The sequence below is a fragment of the Dermacentor variabilis genome, chromosome 4 (genome assembly GCF_050947875.1).
Source record: "Dermacentor variabilis isolate Ectoservices chromosome 4, ASM5094787v1, whole genome shotgun sequence".
In the NCBI taxonomy this organism is placed as follows: Eukaryota; Metazoa; Arthropoda; class Arachnida; order Ixodida; family Ixodidae; genus Dermacentor; species Dermacentor variabilis.
In genome coordinates this window covers 37,089,089-37,103,388 of record NC_134571.1, presented here as the reverse complement: position 1 = coordinate 37,103,388, position 14,300 = coordinate 37,089,089, and positions in this window count along the sequence as shown.

Sequence of the window (14,300 nt, the reverse complement as noted above, 5' to 3'; positions counted from 1 at the left end):
AGACATGACATGATGTTACAATGGCTGCCGGGACACTCTGGCAACATGAGCAACGACCCGGCTGACGAAGCCGCCCGGTCAGCCCATAAAAGAACGCAGACAGTTCCCATACCTTTATCAACAACAGACGCTACCAGGGGTCTTCGTTTACTTGCTAAAACGAAGACTCAAACTTCGTTTAACTCCCCGATTGTCTCGAACTGCTGTTTCCATCAGCTTTGGAGCAAGCTCGGCTGCGCAAAGAATACAGATGTCATGCCTGGCATGCTTGAACGAGGACCATGCCAGACAGACTAATGCGATACGCAGGGAAGGCCCTCTCCGAATCGCCGACAGCGTTCTGCGAAAAACGGCACTCTCCAAACCATCAGCGCCACATGCGCTAAGCACCTGAGGTGCGGGTGTTTCTTTTGATGATGTCACTATACTCGTCAGCCAAATATCGAGATCATCTGACCCAGGTTCTTTAATATTCTTCAATAAGCTAGACAGATGCTATATTGTTGAAACATCAAAGTTGCTTATGGAAAGTTTTATGGTCTTGAGTGATTTATTCGTCAGAATGTCAACAATTGCAGATCTCAAAGAAAGGGAAGCATTTCATTCGCAGTGTACTCCTTATATCCTAACAAATCAAAAAGGGTGAAGCATTGATGATATCGATAGCGAAACTTAGCGATGCGCTTGAACTCCCAGGACAGCTTTGTACCATAATAAAAAAAAAAGAGGTGAGGCGTGCAGACAGGACAACAGAGTAGAGAAGTGGACAACATGAACTCTTGTGTCCTTTCTGCACGCCTCCCCTCTTTTTTTGCATTACGCATCCTTACCAGCTAGCTCAGCTTTCTGTCGTTGTAAGGTTTGTACCTATTTGCGGGTGCGACATGGCTCGGAGGAGCACGCAGGGCGACTTAAACGTTGAAGGGTCCTAGCAGAATCAACAGCACCCGGGGGGCTATCAGGCATCTGAGAACGTTTGCGTCATAAGCGCCGCCAGTGGCGTTGCAGGTATAGCAGCACCACGCTCACTATATATACATATATATATATATATATATATTAGCACGTTGTTGTAATATATCATGTGCTTCCTGACATCCTGACATCAAACTATCTATGAAAAGAAATTATATCTCAAGAGTTGTACTTGTATAGAGTTGTCCTTAATAAACTTCAATTTTCAAATCAAGCAAGGCGCTTGCTGCATCAAGTGATTATATTGAGAAAGTCTAAATTCAAGCGCCCTATTAAAGTTATACTCCCTGTTCACTCTTTTCTGAGCCTGATATACCTGAAACACAACGATGACTTTTCGAGCATTTGGTACAGCTTTAGCTGCAAAGCCATTTCCCCCATTCCCCAAATGCAAATTTTCTGACAGTTGTAGTTTATTCACTGCAATAACAATAGGTAGTCAGAGAACAAATGATGGGCACCTACAAGGCCTTCGACGCTATAACGTAAATTTAGTACGATCTGTTTCTATTCCATTTCTGTCACTAACTATCTACGATTGGTCAAAAATTATTCGAACCACGCCCTATTGCCTGTCGGCCACAAGTCGTCACGAAAACCACAAAAACTTCCAATATGGTATGATGTGTACACACTTATTATGCATAATTATAGGCTGAAGAAAATGAAAAAAAAAATAATTCTTTCAGATTTTAAGTACGGCTTTCTCACTATCAACGTTCCGTGATTGGTCGAACTGTTTTCGGACTGCACCAACTTTGCCTGTCTGTCATTCGAGCTCACAAAAATACGAAAAGTAGTGTACGCATTAAAGGTGCAGAAATACGCCGACAAAACTGATTCTTTTTCTTTTAAGAACTGGACACTGCCCCATTCAAGAAGGAATAGAGGATGTCCACCCACCGATCACTCTGGCGCTGGCTAATCGCACCTGGCGGGGAGAATGGACTTGTTTGCTCGTAATAAAAAGTCGGTGTTCCAATATAACGTTGTCGAGCCCTTTCGGCACGTGCGCTGCATCGCTCTGGCAACTCTTGTCCACTGAGGATGCGTTTTAGGCGGTATTTTGAACTTTCCTTTGCACGCCGGCGAGGTTGACGACAAGCCCCCGCATGTAAAGCAAAGGGAAGTGGACCAACCGCAGACGTCGACGCCGCTCACCGCTTGTCAGCCAATTAGATAAGAAAAAGCTGTCAAGGTAGGTAGAAGGTCACTATTCTTTGCATTCAAAGCAAACAAAATCTCTCTCTCTCTTAAAGCAAAGAAATGTAACCTATAAATGTTTGATTGGGCTGTTCAAAGAACGCTGCGGGTCACCGCCAACGTTTGCGTCGGTGGCTACGTAAATTTGGCGTCAGATGTGTGGAATAAAATCAGAATGGAACAGTTTTACTTTATACGACCCCTTGTTCTACAAGAATGCGGTTGAGGACTGTTTCTTAGCCATTAAAGCAGTGGTAAATTTATTTCAGGAAATTACTGGTGGCTTAAGGAACGCACAAATCTAAAGTTTAAAGCTGAATGCCTTTCCAAGCAACCAATTTCTGAATATTTTGTAGAAGTTTCCTTTCATACTCTAAGAAAAAAGCATAACCATTCTTTTTGTTCAGTCTCCTCGTATAATTCTGGATGTCAGGAATTCGGGTCTTCATTGGACAGCTTTTATTGAAAACTGACGATTAGGGATAATCTTCAGAACTCTGACTTCTCCACGGGTATAGCACTTAGCGCATGTTCATTGCCATTAGGACAACACTGATCCAATTTGGGTACCCTTTTATATATATTGAGAGTCGCAATTAAGTGTTATCAGAATTTGTAGGCAGAATATTAAATTATGGCCCAAAATATTGGAGAAGACCTGACAAAAATGTCAAATAAAAATTTTATGTGCTAGGCTTACGATAGTATACCTCCGTGGCAAATACCCATATGCAATTCTGTGTACTGTGTAATTAGACTGCGCAAAACGGACACACATTCTACTTGAAATATTTACATTGTTCCCGTGAGGTTTTCAAAAGATCTATCGACATATATGTAGCATATTTTGAACTGGTGTCTAACATAACAACTTCGTCCTATTTCGACGTGCCAATCACTGCAGTTGACAGTGGTATACCCGATTTTATTTCGCACTTGTAATGCTGTCAACTTATCGCCTCTCTGTCGCGTATTTTTTTTAATAGTAGATGTTTATTGAAAGAAACGTGATGGTCCAGATGAAAATTTGCACCCAACAGTCGACTGGCTACGATTTTTTTCATTGTATGCAAGCCACCTAATGACGGTCAGTTAAGTGGATGGCTCTAACAAAATGATTTCTCTGTTTGTACGTTTCTAGATAACACTTCTACAGATTTAATTCGCCCTTAGGAACGTCAAAGTTACCGCTAATGGCCTCACGAATGTTTGTACAAACACGCTGACAAACTTCCCGAGTCGAGGCCATTAAGTGCGATCCGCCAGTGTGCGCTGGACAGTTTACCATTTGCCTCATTTATCAACATGTGAACGGGTAGTAAAACTTGAAGGATCTATTTCATGCGGGCACTGCATAACTTCAGACGTCACCTGCACCGATATACGTAAACTCTCACAGAAAGCGCGAGAAAGCCAAACGAAGACTCCCGGCTTACACACAGACTACGTGGACTGTGATACGGCGCCTCGCGCTGTCCTGAGGCCACTCAGCGCGAACCGCCATGAAGAGTAGGCTATCTTCTTCGAGGAACCTGGATGTTGACTCATGAATCCCATATTTATTGCATAAGGTACTTATGATTCTCCCTACGCGGAGGCCATCCGTATCTCAACTGGGACGAGTTAAGGCCATTATGGGAGCATTCAGTGAAATGCTCTCAAACATGGTAATAGTAAATGGACTAAATATGCCACCGTGGGCGATTAGCGAGAGAATCAATCTTGAGAGAGAGAGAGAGAGAGAGAGAGCGCACAGATCAGAGCACAGATCAGCGCACGATTGGAGCAGCAACTTTGCACTTGCATTGCTAAAATGCATAGCTAGATTTCTCGCAAGCCCTATTACACAACTGTGCTAGAGCGCACGAATCATGGTTATCTGACATGGTTTTGTTTTTACGGCCACTTTTAACTAGAGCTTTGTGAGTAATTTGCACGCGGCTATGAAGCTACGTGCACTGAAAAGTGACAGTGTGCGTAGAATTATGGCACAAAATACGGATTAGAAATGTGCTATTCGAATAAAAAAAGGAAGAAAGAACGCCGTCCAAACCAACCAGCCAACCATCCATCCCATCCCACCCACCCATGCGCCCGTCCGTCCGTCCGTCCGTCCGTCCGTACGTCCATCCTACCGGCTGACCGGCCGGCTTAGCGGCGGCTGTGGTGTTGCGCTGCTAAGCACGAGGTCGCGGGATAAAATCCTGGCCGCGGCGGCCTCAATGCGATGACGGCGAAATACAATAATGCCCGTGTACCACACATCAGATGCACGTCAAAGAACTGCAGCTGTTCGAAATTAGTCCAGAGAGAGAAAAAGAGAGAGAAATGATGCATAGAAAGGCAGGGAGCTTAACCAGATGTAGTTCCGGTTGGCTACCGTGCAAGTGGGGAAGCGTTCGGAGGGATAAAAACAGAAAGAGAGTGGAATGGGGAGATAGCGAGAAATTGTCCTCCTATGCGGCGTGCCTTATAATTATATTGTGGCTTTGGCACGTCAAACCCCAGCGTGTACGAACGGCTTGTACGAATGCTGGAATTTCGAATTGGCTTGTTATTACTTTGAAACCAGCACGTGCGTTTGCGTGCTCCTTGATGCGTTGCTTCAGAAACTTCCGCTCCTAACCTTGCCATCAGCCGGGCACATAGAAGTGAAATACATTACAACTCATACAGCGGTCCACTTCGGTATACGCCACGTGACCAATTCAGTGCTGCGAGAGGAATGAAATCGCGAGGTGGACCTGCGCAAGAGCGAGTAATGGTTTTATAACGACGCACTGATGTCTGCACTCGGGAAGACGTTTGCTCCAAGGGAACCCGCATTTTTATAGCAACACGCACGAACTCCACCTAAAGCAGCCAGAACGCAATAATCATTTCGATGGTACAAGAAAACCAACGCCGCCAATTACTCTGTGGTTCGAGAGCGCAGAGTTACTTGGATTACGTTCCGGCAGACAGCAAGCCCACGTTAAAAATTAAAATATTCATTTTTTTTATTCGACCAGACAGTATTGGGTTTGCTTCTACCATGTCTCATTTTTTGATATGATATCTCAATCCTGAGGCGTGTGAGCGATGGAATGAAAACTGCAGACTTTATGTGCAGATGTGTACGTACTTGCTCACAGTCCTTTTGTCAGCAGTAAAAGCAAGCAATTGAGTGCATTTCCAAACTTACAGAACTGACAATGTTTTCTCAAATTAATGTACAAAAAGTGCGGCTGTTCTTACAAACACGAGCTTGAGTGCAGCCCTAAGTGTCCGTAGCAATTGAAACAGCAGCATAATGCTAGAGACATACGGGTCAATGCCTACCTTATTCGTACCACACCTAGTGACATAAAAGCACGCGCCTGCTTGCCTTGGCAGTCTTAATTTTTTTTTTTTTGCGATGTTCGTACCAAAATTGTATTCTTGAAAACCTAGCGAGAAGGCGAAACGTATCAAATTTATATAGATTTATGACATAGCACCTGTTTGGTACGTAGATAATTGCTGTCCATATAATAAGATGGTAAATTAAATTGTAGGGTTTTGCGTGCCAAAACCACGACCTGATTATGAGGCACGCCGTAGTGGGGAACTCCGAAAATTTGGACCACCTGAGGTTCTTTAACGTGCACCTAAATCTAATTACACAGGTGTTTTCGGATTTCGCCCCCATCGAAATGAGGCCGCCGTGGCCGGGATTTGATCCCGCGACCTAGTGCTTAGCAGCCCAACACCATAGCATTTAATATGTAATTCTCGATTGTACGGCATTAGAAACTAGCGTATTCACATCTTGATTAGCTAGCCTGTTAAACCACATCATGCAAACCGCTACAAAATACGCTACGACATTCACCATGTAGTTCAAACATACCTACATGCCGAGAATTCTGTTTTTTAACAGTGCCAGATGCGACCAGCCAGAAGAGAAAAAGAGAAATATTGTGTTCATGATAACATTCACGTTATTATTATTATTATTATTATTATTATTATTATTATTATTATTATTATTATTATTATTATTATTATTATTATTATTATTATTATTATTATTATTCAAACATACAAGCACACAAAGGAAACGGTGGGAGCAAGCCGAGAACTGCCAACGAAAGGAGCACGACGCCTGCCTACACTTTCGGGAGAAGGGAATGAAAAGACGAGGAGAAGTGAAGAAGATAGGAAACAAAGAAATAGAAAAGAAAATAGTAAACAAACAAGTGACGGAGACACGGACAAAAGAAAGTAGGAATACGGAAAAAATGTCTATAAACGGGATGTCAAATCGGTTTTCTGCATGAAAGTTAGCAAGGCTCTATGGGCTTGGTCGCGTTGAGCAGCCCTCCCTTTCGGCAAGAGGCAATCGTCAAGGGTCGCACTCTTGAGTCCAATCAGTCCATATTCCTTAATTAGCAGTGCACGTTGTGTGACGAATGCGGGACAGTCCGTTAGAAGGCGTTCAAGTGTCTCCCATAAGTCACAGGACGTACACGACGGACTGTCCACACGTCCTTTACGATACAAGCGTTCGCGCATCAACACAGAGGCAACTTAATTTCACTAACAGTGCTCTAGCACTACGAGGCAGGCCACGACCACGAACATGGGGGAGGGAACGAGCCGTTTGCAACACGGTGGTCTGGGTACTTCCTTAGCAGATATCGGTGGATTAACACACGGGCGTTGTCAATCATACAAGAAATTTCCAGGCTGTCATTCCCATTGTGAGCACAAGTTGAAGCGAGGCGATCAGACTCCTCCTTTCCAGGAATAACCAAGTGCGAAGGTATCCACTGAGCAATAAGGCACAACCCACGGGAAGTAATTTTGTCGGCGGACTATATTATCCTGCGTAGAATTCAACTATTGGCATCCTTTCTCAACAGCCTGCTAAAGGCAGCACGGGAGTCTGTGAGGATGACGACCTTCGATGTGCCTATTTCTTCCTGTACGTACTTCAGAACAACATCAATAGCTGCCAGCTCCGCAGTTGTTGATGAGGATGGAATATGTATTCGAAACATCCTTGTTATGTCAGTCGAAGGGCAGAAGAAAGGTGCTGCGCCGCCTTGAGCTTCGCTGCTTATCGATGCGTCCGTAAATACTTTAAGATGGTTCCCACATTCTTCAAATAAGTGTAGCTGGGCCAAATGAAATTGTGCCGGAACAGGCTGGTCAAACTTTTTGTGTATCTCAGGAGTCGAAAGATGAATAGGGAAGGGCATTTGTTGTGGCGTTCCTTCGGAGTTGTCAGTGAGGTAGTATCTTCTGAACTGCCAGCAATAGCAAGAAACAATGCTGCCATCTTACGCATGCGGGAGAACTGTCGCTGAATTAGCAGGTTAATAAGTGCTTGTCTACCTGATGCTAGGTGCAGACGCTCTACGGGATGTAACGCTCTCTGGTCTGCTTGCAGCCTTAGGGGAAGCTGGTGTGCTTCAGTGAATAATGGAACGGGCTGCGCCTCACGAGGTAAGCCAAGAATGACTCGCAGGACAACACGATGGTCCCGTTACAATTGAGACATCCCCCCCCCCCCCCTATCTAGGGGTGGCACATTAAACACTTGCAAGGCAGACATCACGCCAGAAAGTACAGATGGTTGATATACCTGTAGTGCTGTCATGTGGTCACATCCGTCGCCATTAGCAGTCAAGGCGTCCATATATCTGAGTGCGGACTGCGATTTGCGCCGTATAGAGGTGACGGCAGGACGTAATGATAGGCGATCATGGATAATTACGCCCTGGTAGCGGCGTTTCTGTACCCAGTCTATCCGTGTATCTCCGAGGTATAGCCGGCTCATGGCTCGACGAGCGCGTTGTCTAGGATGATACGCAATTGCGGCTGACTTAGCGGGTGAAATCTCCAGACCAACTTTATCCATGTACTCTGATGTGACATTCAGAGCTCTCTGCAAGATTTCACGAAGACGTGGACCATGGTACGAAGGACCGTTGATCCACAGAGCGATGTTATCAGCATAGGTTGCTATGCCTATTGGAAAGTCACATTCTTGAGGCAATCGGCTTGGAGGTCTAGCAATTACGCTGTTGAAAAGAAGCGGCGATAAGACGCTACCTCGCAGGACACCCGACTTAACAGTGCGAGATTCAGTTGTTGCTCCTCCGACGGGCACTCTCATTTTGCGCTCCGATAGAAAAAGTTCCACAAAACGAAGCAGCCGACCCGAGATTGCCGCAGTCATAAGGGCGAAAACAAACGCCCTATGTAATACCGAATGAAATTCTTGTTGTATGACTAGGAATAGTGTATATGCAGAGTGCTTGTTTTCTCGAGCAGATTCAAGCGATGATACAAGGTCTGCAATGTTGTCGAGGGCTGAACGATGGCGACGAAAGCTGCTTATGACATCAGGAAACAAATTTAGTTCTTGTAGACTGCTATCTAGACGAAACAGTACCATTCGTTTCATCAGCATGATAACATTGGATGTTAGTGATACTGGCTGGTATGACTTGAGGTGTTTTGCAGGACACCCGGTCTTTAAAACAGGTATCATCACAGATGATTTCCATTCGTTGGGGATCTGACTCGTTCGCCCCATTCCATTATATTCGTCCAAGATAAGCTGATGAAAGGCCTCATCGATGTCTCGTAAGGCTTGGTACCTGACACCGTCTTCGCCGGAGTCAGTGCGGCATTTAGAAAGGCTAAGCGCATAGCGTAGCTCCTCGAGAGTAAAGTCTGCCTCATCCATCTGGCAAGCAGGACCATAGCAAGAAATTAAGGTGCTGTGACTTGTCAAAGAGTTAAGGTCGCCGTTTGTGTTGCCTCCTGACATAGTAGATACGAAAAGGTCGGCAAATGCTTCCGTGAGAATTTTCGGCGACCGGCCGGTCATTAAGCACAAAGCAGCAATTGGATAGGTGCAGATTTGAGGAGTTCGGAGAGCCTTCAGTATGCGCCGTACAATACCGAAACCGCTTGCCGTATACAGCGAATCACAAAGTGCGGCCCAACTCTTTCGAAGAGGTAGTTTTGAGTGCCGCCGTATAGCTGCATTTAGGCGGTTATATACCGTCCAATCAGAGCTTCGTTTAGAGCACTGCGCCCTCCTGTAAGCGCGGCGTCGTCAGGCGCGTAGCCTCAAGAGCTTAAGATAATGATTTGGTTTATCTATGCACGGCTTGTTGTAGCTTAGCTTGTTGTAGACATTAGCAATTACCATAGCTTGTTGTAGACACTCACTCACCAGTTTGAACGGCTTGTCGTGTGATGACGCCTTTGAAATCAGTTGACGGAACTTGTCCCAATTTGTCGCAGCGTAGGCGGCAGTCTGGCGGCTAGGAGTATTTTCTAGAACCAACAAAATTAGGAGGTGATCTGAGCCCCATGGGTCAGCTTCATAGTAACCATGCCAGGTACACATCTCTCATCGATATCGCGAGGTCGATGGTGGATTGTTTCTTTCCTCTCCCCTCTCTCCACAGCGTAGGGTAGCCAACCGGATCTTTTTCTCTGGTTAACCTCCCTGCCTTTCCCATTTCCTCTCTCTCTCTCTCTCTCCTCTGCCGACAAATGTAGGTAAGCCGTCATTGAAGGTTTGTAGATCATGTCTAACAATAAGTTCATTGGCTTCCACGCCATGACTGCCTTGTGGATTAGAGCCCCAGCGAGGATGGTGAGCATTGTAGTCTCCGCACAGCACAAATGACGGACCGCAACGAGAGACTAAGCACTCCGGTAATATGGTGTCTGAAGACAGCGTCGGTCGATAATGTATGCTTGCCACAGTGGTCGTTGTATCTCTGAGACTTATAACAACAGCCGCACATTCAAAATTGGCGGCGCAAATGTCACCTGCATTAATAACTGCGAAATGTAGGTGAGCTTGTACGTATAACGATGCTTTTCAAGCATTTTGTGGATGCGTGACGTCCGTGCGCTGGAAAGTACCGCATGCTGGCAATGTGCATCAAGTGTTACTGTAGACGCCTACGAACCCTGGGAAGTCTGAATTCTTTTCTTGCATTGCTTACTTCAAGCGCTATAACATCAGGCTGGTGTTCTTTGCGAGAAGCCGAAGGACTAGATCAGGATGCCGTGGTCGTAAGGACCTGACATTCCATTGCAGTACAATTGGACGAGGCTTTCGGCAAGTGTTCCTATTGTTTCTAGTAAAGGCTGTCGAGAACTGGAATGAGAGCCTCGAGAAGTTGCTCTGCGGCTAATGCTGCTGGTACGTGTCTGACGACCGGCAATCAGAGACCTAATGATGTTGACAAGCTCCTTGAGAAGGTTGATAAGCTTGGCATCGTCATTGACTGCGACCATTTTGGGCACCCCATTTACACTGTTTTCCGCTGTAGACGTGGCCTTGGCAGAAGACGGTTTGGAACCTTTCGGAGGTGTGATCTCGGTAGAGACAGGTTCTGATGCTTTCGGTGGAAGCACCGGCCAGGATGTCGCTGAGAGGCAGAAGTTCTGCCTCTCTCCTTCCTTTCGATGCACGGTGTCTGCGCTCTTCTTCGAACGTGCGGGTGCGTACTCAGTTGTGGCATTTGCAGCCGCTGGACGGGCGCTATGGCTACGTGTCTCCTCTTTTCATGTCTTCTTTGTAGCTTTATTTTTCAGAGCTTTTAGTTTTTCATTCATTGTGGGACAGTCTTTGTATGTTGCCAAGTGTTCACCTTCACAGTTACGGCAGCGAGATGTGGGACTGCCGCAAAAATTTACAATGTAATTTTTGCCACATTTGGCAGGACCACAACACTTTTGCAGTAACCCTGTACATGGCCAATATTTAGACATTTACGGCACTGTAAAAGCTTTGGTACAAAAGGTCGAACTGAGTATCGCAAGAGTCCAGCCTATATGGCTAGGTAGCTTTTCACAGTCAAAGAGTATCTTCGCACACTTTGACGAGCCAAGCATTCGAGCGCAGATGATTGTCCATGGTGGCATGCAAGCGATCATGCTTTACAAAACGTCATCTTGAAGTTGAAGGTGAACATCAGATATGACACCAGCTGTTACATTCGCGCCCTGTGGTATAAGCCCGCGTGTTGACACCACTGGGTTGAGACAGGCCAAGTAGAGTTTGCACCGTCTTCTCATCTGTCGTATTTACGACAATTTTAATTTTTCATAGGTTCACTCGAACCTCTTGAAGAAGACCAGAGGCCAGTTTAAAGAAAAAGTCATTAACTTTCTGCTTGGAGATGCCCTGCAAGCTTACCACGACGTCGAAAGGCACGAAGGCTACTGTCGCAGTCACGATGTTGTGGTATACGATGGTAGCTTCAGTTGAGGACGATGTCGAGGATTTCCATCTTCAATGCCGATGCTTAGCCGGTATAAAGGTGTCCGAACCATCCGACCTCGCATCAAACTCGGAATCGCCAACTTCAGATGCCATTGAAGAGCTGAGGCGTTTCCTTTCAGCGGGAGGCCTGTCCCTGCCGCCAGACCGATCCACCACCATCTCCTCCATCGCAAGCTTTGCAGGTAGGGTCTCCCAGCAAAGCATAAGTCTTGAGGGTCAGTACAAAAGCAGTGGATGTTGCTGATGCACGACGAAGCGCAAAATTAGAAAAAACTTCCTCATATCCCGTGCGCCTAAATACAACCCGTGCGCTTAAAGAACAAAGAGAGAATTCACAAATCGTTTTCTGCAAGTGTTGCTTGCCAACTTTGCTAATAGTATGTTTAAGATCATAATCGGCTGACATCTATTCCTACGCATATAAGCGTAAGAATACGAGTTCTGAAATTTCACATTCTTCCCCAAGTAACTCCCTGCCAGTGCTTTTATTTCAATAAGTGTAACAAAATCCTTCGTCGTACCTTCCACATAACGAAGCGTAAGAAAGATATTCTCTCTTCGAATGATTCACGTCACTCGCTAATGATATTTCTTTTCATTTTTATTTCCTTACAAGCGGCGATACAGCCATTCATATGAGCCACCTCTTCTTCCATCAAACAAAGGAGCGCAATTTCAGAGATAAAAGACTCGCGCAAGTGAATTTAATGGCTACGCCACACTTTCTGTTTGCACACGTCTTCATGATTCATTTATTGTTTCTTGCAGAGTTTTCCAATTCCTGTCACTAAGTGGGAGATCTCAAAAACCCGGCGTGGCGATTGTGCGTGTGTCTGCATGTGTTGGCTCAAAGAATAACCAATCTGCTTCAAGCACTCTCAGGGGTCAGCACTGTCAAAACAATGAAACTGATTGAACCCTCACCATTGTATCAATAGGCACCCCAACAAGAGCAACGGGAGCAAATATCCGTTCCTCATTTCTAGAAACAAAACGATAGCCTACAAAGACGGCTTGCCATCTCGCTCGTCTCAGGTTTACTTAGAATCCGAAACGAGGTACTGAGGGATAATTTTCATTCATTTAGATTAGAATAGTCTGAAGATATTCCTCCGCCTTAAAGAGAGGTGCCGTGCTAGGGATATGGATCTCTATCATATACAGGGTGTTTTGTTTGTTAGATGCACCAAATTTTTTAATTATTGCCTACGGCAGATAGGACAATTCTAACCCTTGATCTAAATTACTCGATGAAGCGGCCAATACTTCTACGAGAAATCAAAATGTTCAATTGAATATTCAGCGTAATCACGCTAATCTCCTTTTTAATTACTTACTTTCCTCCACATATTTTAACGAAGGAGGTTTAAAAAATAATGCCACTCCAGAATTTTTCGTAAAACTACCTTGATTTCAACCTACGAATTATAGCCGCTGAGTTCTCGCGGCGTAACCACTTGGAACGAATTCTCTGGACAGCAATAGTTCCGAGATATTAATTTTCAAAGTGTCCGTCGAAATTCATTGGTTTTCCAGTTACTTTTGTGCTTCTGTCGTTAAAAGAGCAGTTTCTATAAAAAATGTAACTGGAACGCCAATGCATTTCGACAATGCTGCCGCAATAGTGGGCCAGGTAGCGGAGAGCGGAGAGGGCGTCTCCGCGACGCCACGTCATCCTCGCTCTCGCTGTCGGCACGAGCGATCCTCGACGGAGCAGAGCCAGGCGTTGGCAGAGCGGCAGAGAGGGAACACCTCCGGCACGATAGCGCGCATGGTGTTGCATGAGGGGAGAGGGCATCGCCGCGTCGGTGACCTGTGGCGTTGGCACCACAGGCTGCTGCTGCTGCTGCTTCTTGGCTCGGGCAGCACGTACCGCTATGACACATTATACTCGCAGAGCAAAGCTCGAAGAACCGCTCCGCGCCGTTCAATCGGACAATAATGCTTTCGCACTCTCAACTCACAAAAAGTGCTTAAGTGTCCTCGGATTTTTCCGTTGAGGCGTTCTCTTTTTAATCTTGAACTCTCATGTCCTTGTAAATTGCCGGAGGAAAAAAGGTCGTTTTTTTAAGGGAAACTTTTGTTTCTGGTTTAACAGAAGAAATCCCTTCCAAATGGCGCATTTCTCGACAAGGTATAATTAATATGTCTAGTATCTACCAAATGGCTTTTTTTTGCACTCGCCTATTCTTCACATATCAGTCAGTATGTCTGCAAGGTCGTATTGCGAACGCTCAGAAGACATGACCTTGGTTGCGCGAGCACTGTAACAGTACTAAATTTATATTGTAGTGTATATAACGTCCAAAAGCGACACGTGCGCAATGCCGTAGAAGGCTACAGAAAAATGTTCTTTTTTGACGTGTGCCTAAACGCAAGTAAACTGACTTTGAAGAGGAGCGCTGTCCTTCGCGAGGGATACACCACAACGTCTAAACTTTCAGGCACTCCGAGCTCTCGCGCGGCAGCACGTGCTGGCAGGAATGGCTATTCTCTTACTCGTACAACTCGGAGGCTATTACCAAGGCATGTCTTCAACGGGGCCGAGTTCTACCTTCACAGAGTCGCCCATTGTTGGTATTCACAATCCCAGCAATAGCTCCGGCTGTTTAATGAAATATGACGACATACTTCTTCTACCATTGCAAAGGTTATATCTAGAACTCATGAGTTTCTAAGAACTTCGTTAATGATCTAATGTAAATTTATTATATTTACTGTTCGTGTTAGGCGAAGAACGCCCCTCGCAATCCGGTTGCGCGAGAGCGCGCACCCTTTGTATAGGACGGGAAAGCCCGGCCACCGACCGCGAAGTGAAGTCTATTCAATACAC